The 14921-nt window shown below is 36.9% G+C and overlaps 1 pseudogene; it reads right to left on the bottom strand.

Moving 5' to 3' along the window:
- LOC131531076 (NACHT, LRR and PYD domains-containing protein 12-like) overlaps positions 1–13447 on the bottom strand; it is a 63280-nt pseudogene extending 49833 nt beyond the window's left edge.
- Between the last annotated feature and the right edge of the window lie 1474 nt (positions 13448–14921).

The following is a 14921-nucleotide window of genomic DNA, read 5'->3' as shown; positions in this document are numbered from 1 at the left end:
ATTAGTAACAGAAATAAGCACAAATGTCAGGGCATGTCAAAAAAATCTCCAAGCTCCAAAAAATCCCTCAGGATCAACTCCTGAGTGTTAAGTTTGCAGCAAGTCAAACTGACTCATGAATAATTTGATCCAGTTCAACTCACTGACATAGTGATCTGGTCATGGCAGTTCATGTTATCAATACACTGAATCTGTCCTGCTGAAATGAGGCAAGAAATATAATATAAAAAGTAATATAACAGTGTGCAAAGGATTTGATTGACAAAGCGAAAATAGAGCTACTATAATAAATGCATAAAGAAAGGGAACATGTTTTAAATTGACCCTGATTGTTTTCTCATCAGGTTTTTTGAGTATATATTGCCTGCCTTGTGTCCTTGGTGAAGAATCACTGATACATTCATTCTACAATATAAACAGGAAAATCTGCAAGCTATAGTTATTCATCCACATATTGTAACATTGTAACATAGTGATTCAGTGAATGTCAAACCTCAGTATATTCAGTCGACAGTGTGAACTCTTCAGTCCATCATACAGCAGCTTCACTCCTGAATCCTGCAGGCGATTGCCACCCAGGTCCAGCTCTGTCAGAGGAGAGTTTGATGATTGGAGAGCTGAAGATACAGTTTCACAGCATGCTTCATCAAGACCACAGCCGTCAAATCTGCCAAAACAGAAGGTTATGCTGATTATTTTCTGATGTTCAGTGTTTCTGTAATAACTTATTTTGACCTTCATAATCAGGACAACAAGATCTTTTACATAATATTTTGACAATTGTTTAGTGATGCAGAATAAAATATTTGGTCAAACAGCAGTCAGTGAAATTACTCACAGGGCTTTTCTGCAGCATCTCACAGCTGGAACCAGTCTTGTAAAGCCTCCTTGTAATGAAGTGAACCTCTTTGGGTTGAACTCATCCAGAACCTTCTCTGACATCAGCAGTATGTAGGTCAGCACTGTGCACATTGAAGATGAGAGTTTTCTTCCTGGATGTGCATTTGAACTGAGGTATCTCTGGATTTCCTTATATAATGAATGATCCTTGAGCTCAAGTAAGCAGTAGAATAGGTTGACTGAAGCTTCATCTGAGAGATAGTTGTTTTGCACTTCTTTAATGTGTTCAGTTGTTTGTCTGATGCTCTCTGTGGTGTCTTCAGTGTGTGTGATCAGACCTTTGAGCAGGTTTTGACTGGATTCCAGTGTAATGCCCATCAGAAACCGCAGGAACAGGTCCAGATGTCCTCTCTGACTCTCCATGGCTGTACCAACAGCCTTCTGCAGTAGCTTCTGCAATGTGATATTTTCTTTGGGCTTATCAAAGAAAAACTGAAGCTCCTGCATGTTCTTGTTCAGGTAACAGAGGAACACATGCACTGCAGCGAGAAACTCCTGAACACTCAGATGCACAAAGCAGAAGACCTTCATTTCATGAAGTCCATCTTCCATCTCAAAGATCTCAGTGATCATTCCTGTGAACTCTTCACTCTTCAATCCTGTGAAGTTTTCACTCACATCAATACCACATGCTTCCAGATCTTCCTCATAGAACACAATGTTTTCCTTCTTCAGCTCTTCAAATGCTAGCTTGGCTAGCTTCAAAATCATCTCTCTATTTGAACGTAAGAGCTTTGTACGTTGTCTTTCTGTCTTTTTGTCATATTTCTGGCTTTTCATGTTCATCTGTATCAGCAGGAAGTGGATGTACATTTCCGTGAGTGTTGTGCTGATGTTCTCTTCACTGTTCTTGATGAGAAGATCCTGAAGTACTGTGGCTGTGATCCAGCAGAACACAGGGATGTGGCACATAATGTAGAGACTACGAGACGTCTTAATGTGTGAGATGATTCTGGAGGCCTGAGTCTCATCTTTGATCCGCTTTCTGAAATACTCCTCCTTCTGTTGGTCTGTGAATCCTCGCACCTCAGTGAACAAACCTACATGTTCAGGAGGGATCTGATTGGCTGCTGCTGGTCGTGAGGTCACCCAGACGAGAGCTGAGGGAAGCAGCTGACCTTTGACCAGACTTGTGAACAGCACATCTACAGATGATCTTTCCTCAACATCGTTCACTATTCCGCTTTCAAATTCCAACGGCAGACGACTCTCATCAAGTCCATCAAATATAAAGGCAACTTTACATTCCTCATATAAGTTTGATTTTTCCAGGTTCTTCAATTGAGGATAAAATTTCAGCAGAAACTCATGGAGATTGAACTTTCTGTCTTTAATGCAGTTAATATCTCTGAATGGAAGCAGGAACATACAGTGTATATCCTGATTGGCTTCTCCTTCTGCCCAGTCCAGGATGAACTTGTGCGCAGAGACTGTTTTTCCAATGCCAGCGACTCCCTTGGTCAGCACAATCTTCTTCTCATTGTTTCCCCTTAATAGTGTAAATATATCATTACATTTGATTGGTTTGCCCTGTGTTTGTTTGTTCTTCTTGAAAGCATCATCAATCTTCAGAATCTCATGTTCCCGATTAACCTCCTTCATGTCTCCCTCTGTGATGACAAGCTCTGTGTAAACAGCCTGGAGATGTGCTTTATTTTCTTTCTTGCACTCAAAAATACATTCTGCTTTCTTCTTCATGTTGGATTTGTGAGTTTCCAAGAATTTTTTCAGAATCAAATCTGTTGTTATAAAAGACGATTAAGTTAATAAAACAGAGGAAAGTAAAAACAGATTTAATTTTTTTTAAAGAAATATGACAAAGCTTTTGCATCAGCCTGAACCACTTCAGAATTCATTCAACATACTGTAATTAAACTACTTTGGAAAGTAACACCACAGACTTTAAATTTACAAAGATGGAGCACATATAATACTTGAATAAGAGAAAGTGTAACACACAATATGGTGGAGTAGTCCCGCTTTTAAATAAAAGAGCCAGTTGTTAATTGGTAAATTCATTGTGTCACTGCAGCTGCACTAAGAAGCTCTAGTTGCTATAGAAACAGTCAGCATCCTGAGACGCTCTTAGGACTGTGTATGTGCAATGACTGGTCTGGCCTGAGAAATAAGCTTTTTTAACACTATATGAGCATAAGAAACACATTTTATGAGACAGTTGTCAGATTTCATTGTTGGGTTAAAATTTAATCATGAGCCTGGTGAACAGAATTCAATGTTTCCCCTTTCAAAGAGATAGGAGCTGCACTTGCATGACTTAAATAGCTGCTTCAGAGGCGTTTCAAAGAAGGCCGTCGAGTGAAATGACTTGCCTTAAAGGGACCTTGGTAATACAGTTTAGAGGTTTTCGATTTAATTAATTCACTAAATTTATCATGTCTCTCATGGATTTAAGCATTCAGATCAAGTCGTCCAGGAATATTTAACTGTTTTCAATGTGTAATTTGTAAACTCAGTACAGAGGACAGGGCTTCAGGAACAGCTGGCAGTGAATGCACTGTTTCTGTGTATATAAGATATACTGGTGTGGTCACTGCTGGTCACATACGGTGGATGGCTGAAGTGTTTGGCTGTTGAGGAGGTCAGTCTAGTTAGATCTGGTGATACAGTACATCACCTCTCACATTTCACCTCTGTTCTAATATTAATAATGCTCCCAATCCTGATCTGTCCAATTGAACAATGAACAATGCCACTGCATGGAGGTGTTTTTATTCATTGCCATTGATAATCTTACACTAACTGTGATTTATACAGTGAAAATTATGGAAAAAACCCCCCCCAAAAAAACAAACAGTTTTGAATGTGACTGATAAGACTGCACCTTGTTTTTCTGTGTGTTTCTCTGCAGTCTCTGAGATTTTTTGTGGCTCTGTGAAGAGAGAGAAAAAGGACAGAAGTAAAAAATGTGTGACAAAATATACAGATTCATTAAAGAAAATACTGTAAAGTATGTCTGCTTATGAACAATATGACCATAAATGAACTGTGAGATTCAGAGGTCTCTCACAGGCCTTTTATTCTCCTCCAGAGTGTATTATGAGTCACCATTCACTTCCCTTATGTTCAGTCACCATACGTGACGTGTGAGTGAAGAAATGTCACTGTCACGAATCCGGTCTATGAACTTCTGTTCACTCACCACCAGAGGTCAGCCACTCACCACATGGACTCTTGCACTACACTAACTGTTACACTTCATCAGCACTTCACCAGTTCACTACAGTTCCCATCATCCATTGCACTGATGACACAACAGCTGATTGCAATGATGACATTCATACAGCTAATGCACTGATTACACAGCTGATTCCCATCAGACATGCTATTTAAGCCATGGATTTCCTTATTCAGGCTGCTGAGTATTGTCTGTGTTTATTGCTCTCCTAGTGATAGCACTTTATGGAGCCATGTCTAGTCTAGTCTAGTCTAGTCTAGTCTAGTCTAGTCTAGTCTAGAGGTGGGAAGAGCGAGGCTTCGTGAAACACTGAAACAGTTAAAGCAAATGTTTCGAGGCTTTGAAACTATTCAACACCTGTCTCCATGGTGACACCTAGTGGTCATTTTCAAGTATTGCTCTGAAACAGCTTCGACAGAGAATCAGTTAGGTGAATTTATGAATTATAACATATGTTGTGTTAATTGACTCACTGAGAGGTTTGGGGGAGTGGTTAGTGTTCTCGATTAGAATGCTGTCACCTTGGAGCACTAACTCATATAATTATAATAAGCATTTAAAATGTGTGTTTTTATTGTTCTGGTATTGTAATGTGTTGACACATCAGTCTGACATCTGAATTAACTCTTTGTGAATAAATGTACTTTTGGTCATGAAAAATGAACTAATAAAAGACATCAAGCCACAATGTCTGAAATTTTTTTACATATAAAGATTTTTATTTAAAAATATGGATTTTCTAAACAGTGTCTCAACACTTTGTGATCTGAATTAGATTTCATACAATGCAAACCTTGCTTAGATGGCCCAGCAGTGTCAATAGCAGGCCTAGGTACAGGAACAATGTTACCATCCTCTGCACCCCCAAAAAGGGCAGGATGAGTGCTCCTCAAATGGCGCATCATGGATGATGTATTATTACAGTACACTGTAAAACCCAACAGTTAGGGTAACTCAAACCATTTGAGTAAACCGATTGCATTAAAAACCTGAAAAGTTAGGTTAACTCAAACCGTTTGATGAAACTTATTGTCTTAAAATATTTAAGTTTTTTAAAACTAATAGTTATGAGTACTCTGAACTTATTTCAGTTGAGTTCACTAAATAAGATATATGCCCAACAAGTCACAGTAACTCAAACCGTTTGAGTAAACCAATTGCCTTAAAAACCCAAGTTAGGTTAACTCATACAATTTGATGAAACTTATTGCCTTAAAACATTTAAGTTTTTAAATCTAACAATTATGAGTGCACTGAACTTATTTCAGTTGAGTTCAGTTAAGTGATTAATTAAGTGCTGATTGAGCATTAGTGATGAACACCTGCTGTTAACAAACAGAATCACTGAAGAAAAGAGAAACACAAGAACAACAACTGACTTCAGCCATAGCCTTAGATTAAATCAACTGAAATAAAATACATTAAATCTCAAGATCTGATTAAACAACCCCACAAACAGCATCACCAGCTCCACTTATTAATAACCAGACTGACTTTATTTCTGTCAGACATCTACAGAAGATCTTATTGAGAATTAACTAAGGTTTAGATGTTGATTTATTGTTTCATTTGAAGTAACCATGTTAGAGATCAGTGTCTGCTTTTGTTGGGTTCTTGACCCTTAACTTCTGTGATAGTAGTTTTTCTTCTTTTTTCTGGTTGTTGTAATCATGTGTTCCTCGAACATATTTGTTGCAACTCAAAAGTCCAGAGAAAATTATTCGTAGTTGGTTGTTATATATTTATAATGACGATCATCTGTAAGTGAGCTGATCTAATTGAGAGTGAAGATAGGCTCACTGTGTGTCTAGTCTCTGATTAAATGGATGTTGTATAAATTACAGTAAAAGCGATTCTAAAACTCTTTGTCCACAAAAAGTTTTAATCTATGTTACAAACTAGATTCACACAGACATCAACAATCAGCTTATGAACCTCAACAATGGTGACCATTAAAAAAAAAAAATCATGCTGCAATGCATGCTGGGTACTATCATAGTACAAAACTCATCCATGGCTTCCAGCATGCATTGCAGCATGAATTTTTTTTTAATGGTCACCATTGTTGAGGTTCCTATGCTGATTCTTGATGTCTGTGTGAGTCTAATTTCTGCCATAGATTCAAACTTTTTGTGGACAAACTGTTTAGAAAGTCCTTTATATTAACAGACTGTCACAGTACCACAGGCTCTTATAATCACTTTTGCTATAATCAATACAACATCCATTTAATCAGAGATTAGACAAACAATGTGTCTATCTTCACTCTCAACGAGATCAGCTCACTTACAGATGATCGTCATTACAAATATACAACAACCAACAACCATTCCTAGTCTAGTCTAATCTTGTACCATACAGACTTTATTAAAGAATTTGCCGATTTTCTATCGGAGTTAGTGCTGGCTGCAGATAAAGTCCTAATTGTTGGTGATTTTAATATCCATGTTGATAATGAAAAAGATTTGTTGGGATCAGCATTTATAGACATTCTAAACTCTATTGGTGTTAAACAACACGTGTCAGGACCTACTTATTGTCGAAATCATACTCTAGATTTAATACTGTCACATGGAATTGATGTTAATGGCATTGAAATTTTGCAGCAGAGCGATGATATCTCAGATCATTATCTAGTCTCCTGTATATTCCATATAGCTAAAGCTGTAAAGTCAACTCCTTGTTACAAATATGGTAGAACCATCACTTCTACCACAAAAGACTGCTTTATAAATAATCTTCCTGACTTATATCAGTTCCTCAGCATATCCAATAGTTTAGAACAACTTGATGATGTAACAGAAACTATGGACTCTCTCTTTTCTAGCACTTTAGATACGGTTGCTCCTTTACGCTTAAGGAAGATTAAGGATAAGAGTCCAACACCGTGGTATAATGAGCACACTCGCACCCTAAAGAGAGCAGCCCGGAAAATGGAGCGCAGCTGGAGGAAAACTAAACTAGAGGTATTTCGTTTAGCTTGGCGGGAAAGTACCCTATCCTACAGAAAAGCATTAAAAACTGCTTGATCTGATCACTTTTCGTCTCTTCTAGAAGAAAACAAACAAAACCTAACAAAATTTATTCAATATAGTGACTAAATTAACGAAAAATAAAGCATCAACAGGTGTTGACATTTCCCAACAGCACAGCAGTAATGACTTTAAGAACTACTTTACTTCCAAGATCGATACTATCAGAGATAAAATTGTATCCCTGCAGCCGTCAGCTACAGTATCGCATCAAATAGTGCACTATAGATCCCCTGAGGAACAATTCCATTCATTCTCTACTGTGGGAGAGGAAGAATTGTATAAACTTGTTAAATCATCTAAACCAACAACATGTATGTTAGACCCTATTCCATCTAAACTACTAAAAGAGCTGTTTCCAGAAGTCATAGATCCTCTTTTGGCTTCAAATTGGGTGTTATTAAGCCTCTCAACTTCAAAACCACAACTTGAGCCCAGAGATCTAGTTAATTACAGACCGATCTCGAATCTCCCTTTTCTGTCAAAGATACTAGAAAAGGTAGTATCCTCACAATTATATTCCTTCTTAGAGAAAAATGATATCTGTGAGGAATTCCAGTCAGGATTTAGATCGTATCATAGTACTGAGACTGCTCTCATTAGAGTTACAAATGACCTGCTTCTATCATCTGATCGTGTTTGTATCTCTCTATTAGTTCTACTGGATCTTAGCGCTGCGTTCGACACTATCGACCACAACATTCTTTTGAATAGACTAGAAAACTATGTTGGCATTAGTGGAAGTGCCTTAGCATGGTTCAAATCGTACTTATCTGACCGCCATCAGTTCGTAGCAGTGAATGAAGAGGTATCATATCGATCACAAGTGCAGAATGGAGTACCTCAAGGCTCAGTACTAGGGCCGTTACTTTTCACGCTTTACATGTTACTCTTGGGAGATGTTATCAGGAGACATGGTGTTAGCTTTCACTGTTATGCTGATGATACTCAGCTCTATATTTTTTCGCGGCCCGGTGAAACACACCAAATTGAAAAACTAATGGAACGCATAGTCGATATAAAAAACTGGATGACGAGTAATTTCTTACTGCTAAACTTTGAAAAAACAGAGGTGTTAATTATCGGACCTAAAAACCCCACATGTAATAACAGTGTTCCATCTAACACTTGACGGCTGCTCTGTCAATTCTTCTTCATCAGTCAGGAACCTAGGTGTGCTGTTTGATAGCAATCTTTCATTTGAAAGCCATGTTTCTAGCATCTGTAAAACTGCATTTTTTCATCTTAAAAACATATCTAAATTGCGATCTATGCTCTCAACGTCAAATGCAGAAATACTAATTCATGAGTTTATGACCTCAAGGTTAGACTATTGTAATGCTTTATTGGGTGGTTGTTCTGCACGCTTGATCAACAAACTACAGTTGGTCCAAAATGCAGCAGCTAGAGTTCTTACTAGAACCAGGAAATATGACCATATTAGCCCGGTACTGTCAACACTGCACTGGCTCCCTATCAAACATCGGATAGATTTTAAAATCTTGTTAATTACTTATAAAGCCCTGAATGGCTTAGCTATGGAAGCCCGTTTCCACCACTGAATAAAAAAATAAAAAAAGGTTATTGCGACTTTTTATCTCAGAATTCTGACTTTTTTTCTCAGAATTGTGAGATATAAACTCGCAATTCTGACTTTTTTTTTCAGAATTCTGAGATATAAACTCGCAATTCTGAGATATAAACACGCAATTCTGAGATATAAACTCGCAATTCTGACTTTTTTTCTCAGAATTCTGAGATATAAAGTCGCAATTCTGAGATATAAACTCGCAATTGCGACTTTTTATCTCGCAATTCTGACATTTTTTTCTCGCAATTGTGAGTTTATATCTCACAACTCTGACTTTCTCGCACCATAGGAAACCACTCTCAGTATAATGCTTAGAATTATCTTATCTCCTGTATTTAATGTTGTAAGATATCGACCAAGCAAGACATCCCCGATGAAAATTGTAAATAAATGAAGGATTCTTTATTAGTTTTACTATAAACTTTCTATTACTTTATTATTTTAAGTATTTTTATTTAAATTATTTAGTCAATTATATATGAAGATGCAAAAGCATCTAAGTGCTATCTGAATTTTTCTTCTAAAATGAGCATTTTTCTCAGGCTCCTTTGTTTATGTTCAGTTATTTCACTTTAATGACAATGAAAAGAAGCTGTACCTGAGAAAAATGCTCTCATTTTAGAAGAAAATTTCAGATAACACTTAGAGGTTTTTGCATCTGAACCCTTCATATATAATTGACTAAATAAAAATAATAAAATTTAAAAAAAAATACTTAAAATAAGAACTAATAGGCTACTAACTAATAAATAATGAATCCTTAATTTATTTACAATTTTCATCGGAGATGCCTTGCTTGGTCGATATCTTACAACATTAAATACAGGAGATAAGATAATTCTAGAGCAAGAACATAGAGATGAAAGCGCGTTTTAAGCGAGAGTGAAGGAAACCCACCTACGTACATTCATATATTTACTCTCATGTTACAATAATACGTTTTTGGCTTGACAGCTGTTGTTAAAATAACGCGATAGAAGCTGCCTCAAACTCAGAAATATAAAGAAATTAAGAATATTGTGTCTGAAAGCTGTGCGCGCCGTCCCCCCTCCCGCACCCTGCCCAGCGGTAATGGTACTGTTCAACCGCGAGCGCAAAACACGGAAATGGAGAATAATTAGTAATTTGTATGTTTGTTCAAAAATCATATTCGGACGCAGCATTCATCTAGTTCATTTTGATAGTGCAAATTGAACAAAGCCCTGCAAAGCATTATACTGAGAGTGGTTTCCTATGGTGCGAGAAAGTCAGAGTTGTGAGATATAAACTCGCAATTGCTAGAAAAAAAGTCAGAATTGCGAGATAAAAAGTCGCAATTGCGAGTTTATATCTCAGAATTGGGAGTTTATATCTCAGAATTGCGAGTTTATATCTCAGAATTCTGAGAAAAAAAGTCAGAATTGCGAGTTTATATCTCAGAATTCTGAGAAAAAAAGTCAGAATTGCGAGATAAAAAGACGCAATTGCGAGTTTATATCTCAGAATTGGGAGTTTATATCTCAGAATTGCGACTTTATATCTCAGAATTCTGAGAAAAAAGGTCAGAATTGCAACTTTATTTCTCAGAATTGCGAGTTTATATCTCAGAATTGCGAGTTTATACCTCAGAATTGCGAGTTTACATCTCAGAATTCGGAGAAAAAAGTCAGAATTGCGAGATAAAAAGACGCAATTGCGAGTTTATACCTCAGAATTGCGAGTTTATATTTCAGAATTGAGTTTACATCTCAGAATTCTGAGAAAAAGTCAGAATTGCGAGTTTATATCTCAGAATTCTGAGAAAAAAAGTCAGAATTGCGAGTTTATATCTCAGAATTTTGAGAAAAAGTCAGAATTGCGAGTTTATATCTCAGAATTGCGACTTTATATAATATCAAATATCGTTTGACAATATTAAAATTGACTGCGGGCGCCAGATCCTTTTCCTATTTAGCACCCAAACTCTGGAACAATCTACCTAACACTGTTCGGGAGGCAGATACACTCTGTCGGTTTAAATCTAGATTAAAGACCCATCTCTTTATCCTGGCTTACACATAACACACTAATACGCTTCTATTATTCAAATCCGTTAAAGGCTTGTTAGGCTGCATTAATTAGATGAACCGGAACCGGGAACACTCCCCATAACACACGATGTACTCGTTCGTCGTAAAAGAATAGCATCTACGCTAATATTTGTCTGTTTCTTTCTTATTCTGTTTCTCAGTCCGTATCCAATCAGATGGTGGATCAGCACCAAGAGATGATGTCTACAGCCCTGATCGTCAGCGGAGACCAGGACACCTAGATGAGCCCCTGAGATATAAATTTAAATTATAATAAACAAACAAATATATATTATAAAAATAGACCGAGAAACAATAAATGCATTAAACTGTACATTACAATTATAGCAAATTAATAAATCATATAAATGAAAAACTTCAAATATGGCCAGAGGAGAACTGACCCCCGACTGAGCCTGGTTTCTCCCAAGGTTTTTCCTCCATTCTGTCACAGAGGGAGTTTTGGTTCCTTGCCGCTGTCGCCTCTGGCTTGCTCAGTTGGGGACACTTAATTTCTAGCGATTATTGTTGATTTGATTGCACAGATACTATTTAAACTAAACTGAGCTAGACAATGACATCTCTGAATTCAATAATGAAATGCTTTTAACTGAAAATTGAGTGTTTAATCTTATTATTCATTACTGGCACTTTATCTTCCAATTTGATACTGTTAAGTGCTTTGACACAATCTGCATTGTTAAAAGCGCTATATAAATAAAGGTGACTTGACTTGACTTGTATTCTCGCCTGTGTATCTTGGATTAACCATTTGCCTTGCTGTTCAGACTCTTTGTACCTTGCTTGGACTATTGCTCATGTTATTGGACTACTCCTCTTCTCAAGCCCTCTGGATATTGTTCGCCGCTCAAAGACCCATGCTTGCCCTGAGTTTACTCTTTGCCTTGCCTGTGTTATACCTGTTTGCTGATGTTCTGACCTTGCCTGTATTTATCGATTTATCTGCAATGAATGCGATATTGCATAGCTTGTCAATGAACTACGGCTCCGTGTATGAAATGGCGCTCCATTTGAAAACAGGTGATGGAGATTTACCGCTAGTCAAGGAAGACTGACGAGATGCGCATGCATATCGCGTGAGATATATCGCCCAGCCCTAGTGATGTGTGTTTATTGTCCTTTTATTCCTACCTGCTGCATTATTGTTTTTTCTTTGTTCAAGGTTATATTCCATATTCGTTATTTCCAACTATGTTAACGACTAATAAATTATTCCTTTTATGGTTTTATTTTTGTATGCTCTCTCTGGGGAAACAACTTTCTATGCAAAGTATAAAATGTGTAACCGGCTCAATAAAGACTAAAGATTTAGGACATGACTCTGTTTGTGTGACAGTTCTTCACACATCCGTGACCATTGATGACTGAGACAGACTGAGAAACAATCATTACTGAACTAACGAGGAAGAGTCATGCAGAAATGCATGCTGGGAGCCATGGATGAGTTTTGTACTATGCTAGTACCCAGCATGCATTGCAGCATGAATTTCTTTTTTTTTAATGGTCACCATTGTTGAGGTTCATAAGCTGATTCTTGATGTCTGTGTGAGTTGTTTTTGTGGACAAACTGTTTAGAAAGTCCTTTCTGTTAACTGACTGTCACAGAACCAGTGGCTCTTAGACTCACTCTTACTATAATCAGTGCAACATCGATTTAATCAGAGGCTAAGCACACAATGAGTCTATGTTCACTCTCAATGAGATCAGATCACTTACAGATTATGATTATTATAAATATATAACAACCACCTACCTAAAATTTCCTCAGAGCTTTTGAGTTGTAACAAATATGTTTGAGAAACACATGGTTACAATAGAAGAAAAACAGAAGAAAATAAAAAACAACTAACACAGAAGTCAAGGGTCAAGAGCCCAACTAAAGCAGACACTGATCTCTAACATGGTTACTTCAAATGAAACAATAAATCAATATCTAAACCTTAGTTAATTCTCAATATGATCTTCTGTAGATGTCTGACAGAAATAAAGTCAGTCTGGTTATTAATAAGTGGAGCTGGTGATGCTGTTTGTGGGGTTGTTTAATCAGATTTTGAGAGATTTAATGTATTTTATTTCAGTTGATTTCATCTAAGGCTATGGCTGAAGTCAGTTGTAGTAGTTCTTGTGTTTCTCTTTTCTTCAGTGATTCTGTTTGTTAACAGCAGGTGTTCATCACTAATGCTCAATTAGCACTTAATTAAATCACTTAATTATTTAACTGCAAATTTTAAAACTTACATGGTTTAATCCAAGGGGAATTGGTTTACTCAAACGGTTTGAGTTACCCTAACTTGTCGGGTTTTATAGTGTATAGGAACAGAGTTCACGATCACTCAGCATTATTTCACTGAATGCTAGTAAGCCGTGTGTCTCAGTGAACACAGTTTCAGTGACCGTACCGTGTCCTGCAGTGGTGCTGATGATGGTCACTGGGCCTGTGATGGTGTTTCCAGTGAGTACAGGAGCTATTACAGTTCCTCCCGTCTGAGCATTTAGAACAGAACTGCTGCTCACTGGAATACAGACAGAGAGATTCATTACATTTCCTAAATGACAACTTTAACATTACCGATATTCTGTTCTTCGTTACCTTCTTCGTGTTTCAGCTTTTTTCTTCTGGCTCATCTCGTGTGTCACAGTGCTGCTCACCAGATGCCATCGTCCTTCACCAACTCGCTGCTGTTGGACTGGAAGACAAAGGTTTTTAATCGCTCTAATGTCACCAGACACTTTCCAGAAATAAATAAGCAACCATTTGAAATAAAACAAGTAAATAAAATAAAGCAGCAGTTATAAAATATGAGTTATTAAATGTCTCTGTGTGGATAAATTATTCATTATATTTAAAGAAACAAATAATATTGTTTTTTGTTCACTAAGAATCATGTAAAATGATGATAAAATAATAAAATGAACAGGAGAACTTCTCACTACATGCCTGCTAATTCAACATGATTACAGCTGTAGTTGTTGTGTTTGTCTTGTTTCTGTTGTTTCTCTTTTCTTCAGTGAATCTGCTTGTTAACAGCAGGTGTTTATCAGCGTTTGAATTCACTCGTGTGTTTTTATTCCCTCTGTCAGGTGGACTATACTAGTGAACTCATGTAGAGCTCTGATTCTGGAGACATGGGACAAAACATGTCCAGCAATTGTAACCGCTATTAGGTTTAAAAATGAAAATATTTTCAATTGTAAATGTTGTGAGGAATTAATAACAGAATATATTTAACACAATTATCCCCTTCAATCAAATCTATGACCCTTATTGTCTTCTCACTACATCTAAAACAGTGTGTCCACAGAAAAGGGTTCAATCACTCATATGCTATAAAATGGATACAAATGTTTTTTTAATAATGAAAAAGAGCATGTTTTATCAAAAGCAACACTTAATAGGGACAAACCCAGCAGTTGAGTTATTTTGACCCTGCATTTGGCAGAGGTGTAAAGTCCAGGGGTCAGAAAGTAAAGGTCCTGCCATGTGTTTATTCCACCCATGAACTCAGCAGCTGATTTCACCAGAGGAGGAACCAAGTCATTCCTTTCAAGTCACAAACGAGTCTCGAGTCAAATCCCAAGTCCTCAAAGAGTTAAAGTTAATGAGATAATTAAGTGACTAATTAAATGATGATTGTGCATTAGTGATGAACACCTGCTGTTATTGAGAATCACAGAGGATCAGATGTTGATGTTGTATTGGTTAAAATGATGCCACCATCATGGAGATCAGTGTTTGCTTTAGTTGGGCTCTTAACCCTTTTAGTAATTCAAAGTAAATTGCTTTTAAACAGTTGCAATATTGTTTCACAAAAAAATATTTGTGCGTTGTGGAATTCAATTGAAAATTTTATTTGAATAAACACCATGAAGTGGTTTATCTTTGCTTTGTTGGCTGACATACAGCTATTAGAGAAATGCAAAAAAAATCATTTAAAATAAATGCCACTTCAATATTTGGGGGGGGGGAACTGTATTAGCTTGGGCTTTTAGACATGAACACTTATCATATGATTCTCAACAGTGGTGACAATAATAATTCATACTACAGTGCATGATGGGAGTTTTTACTATGGTGTTACCCAGCATGCATTGCAGCAGGAAGCATTTTGTTGATTGTCACCATTGTTGAGATC

Source organism: Onychostoma macrolepis, chromosome 22 (assembly GCF_012432095.1).
Source record: "Onychostoma macrolepis isolate SWU-2019 chromosome 22, ASM1243209v1, whole genome shotgun sequence".
In the NCBI taxonomy this organism is placed as follows: domain Eukaryota; kingdom Metazoa; phylum Chordata; class Actinopteri; order Cypriniformes; family Cyprinidae; genus Onychostoma; species Onychostoma macrolepis.
Note: the sequence above shows the minus strand (reverse complement) of the source record. Positions and strands in the feature narration are given on the sequence as shown.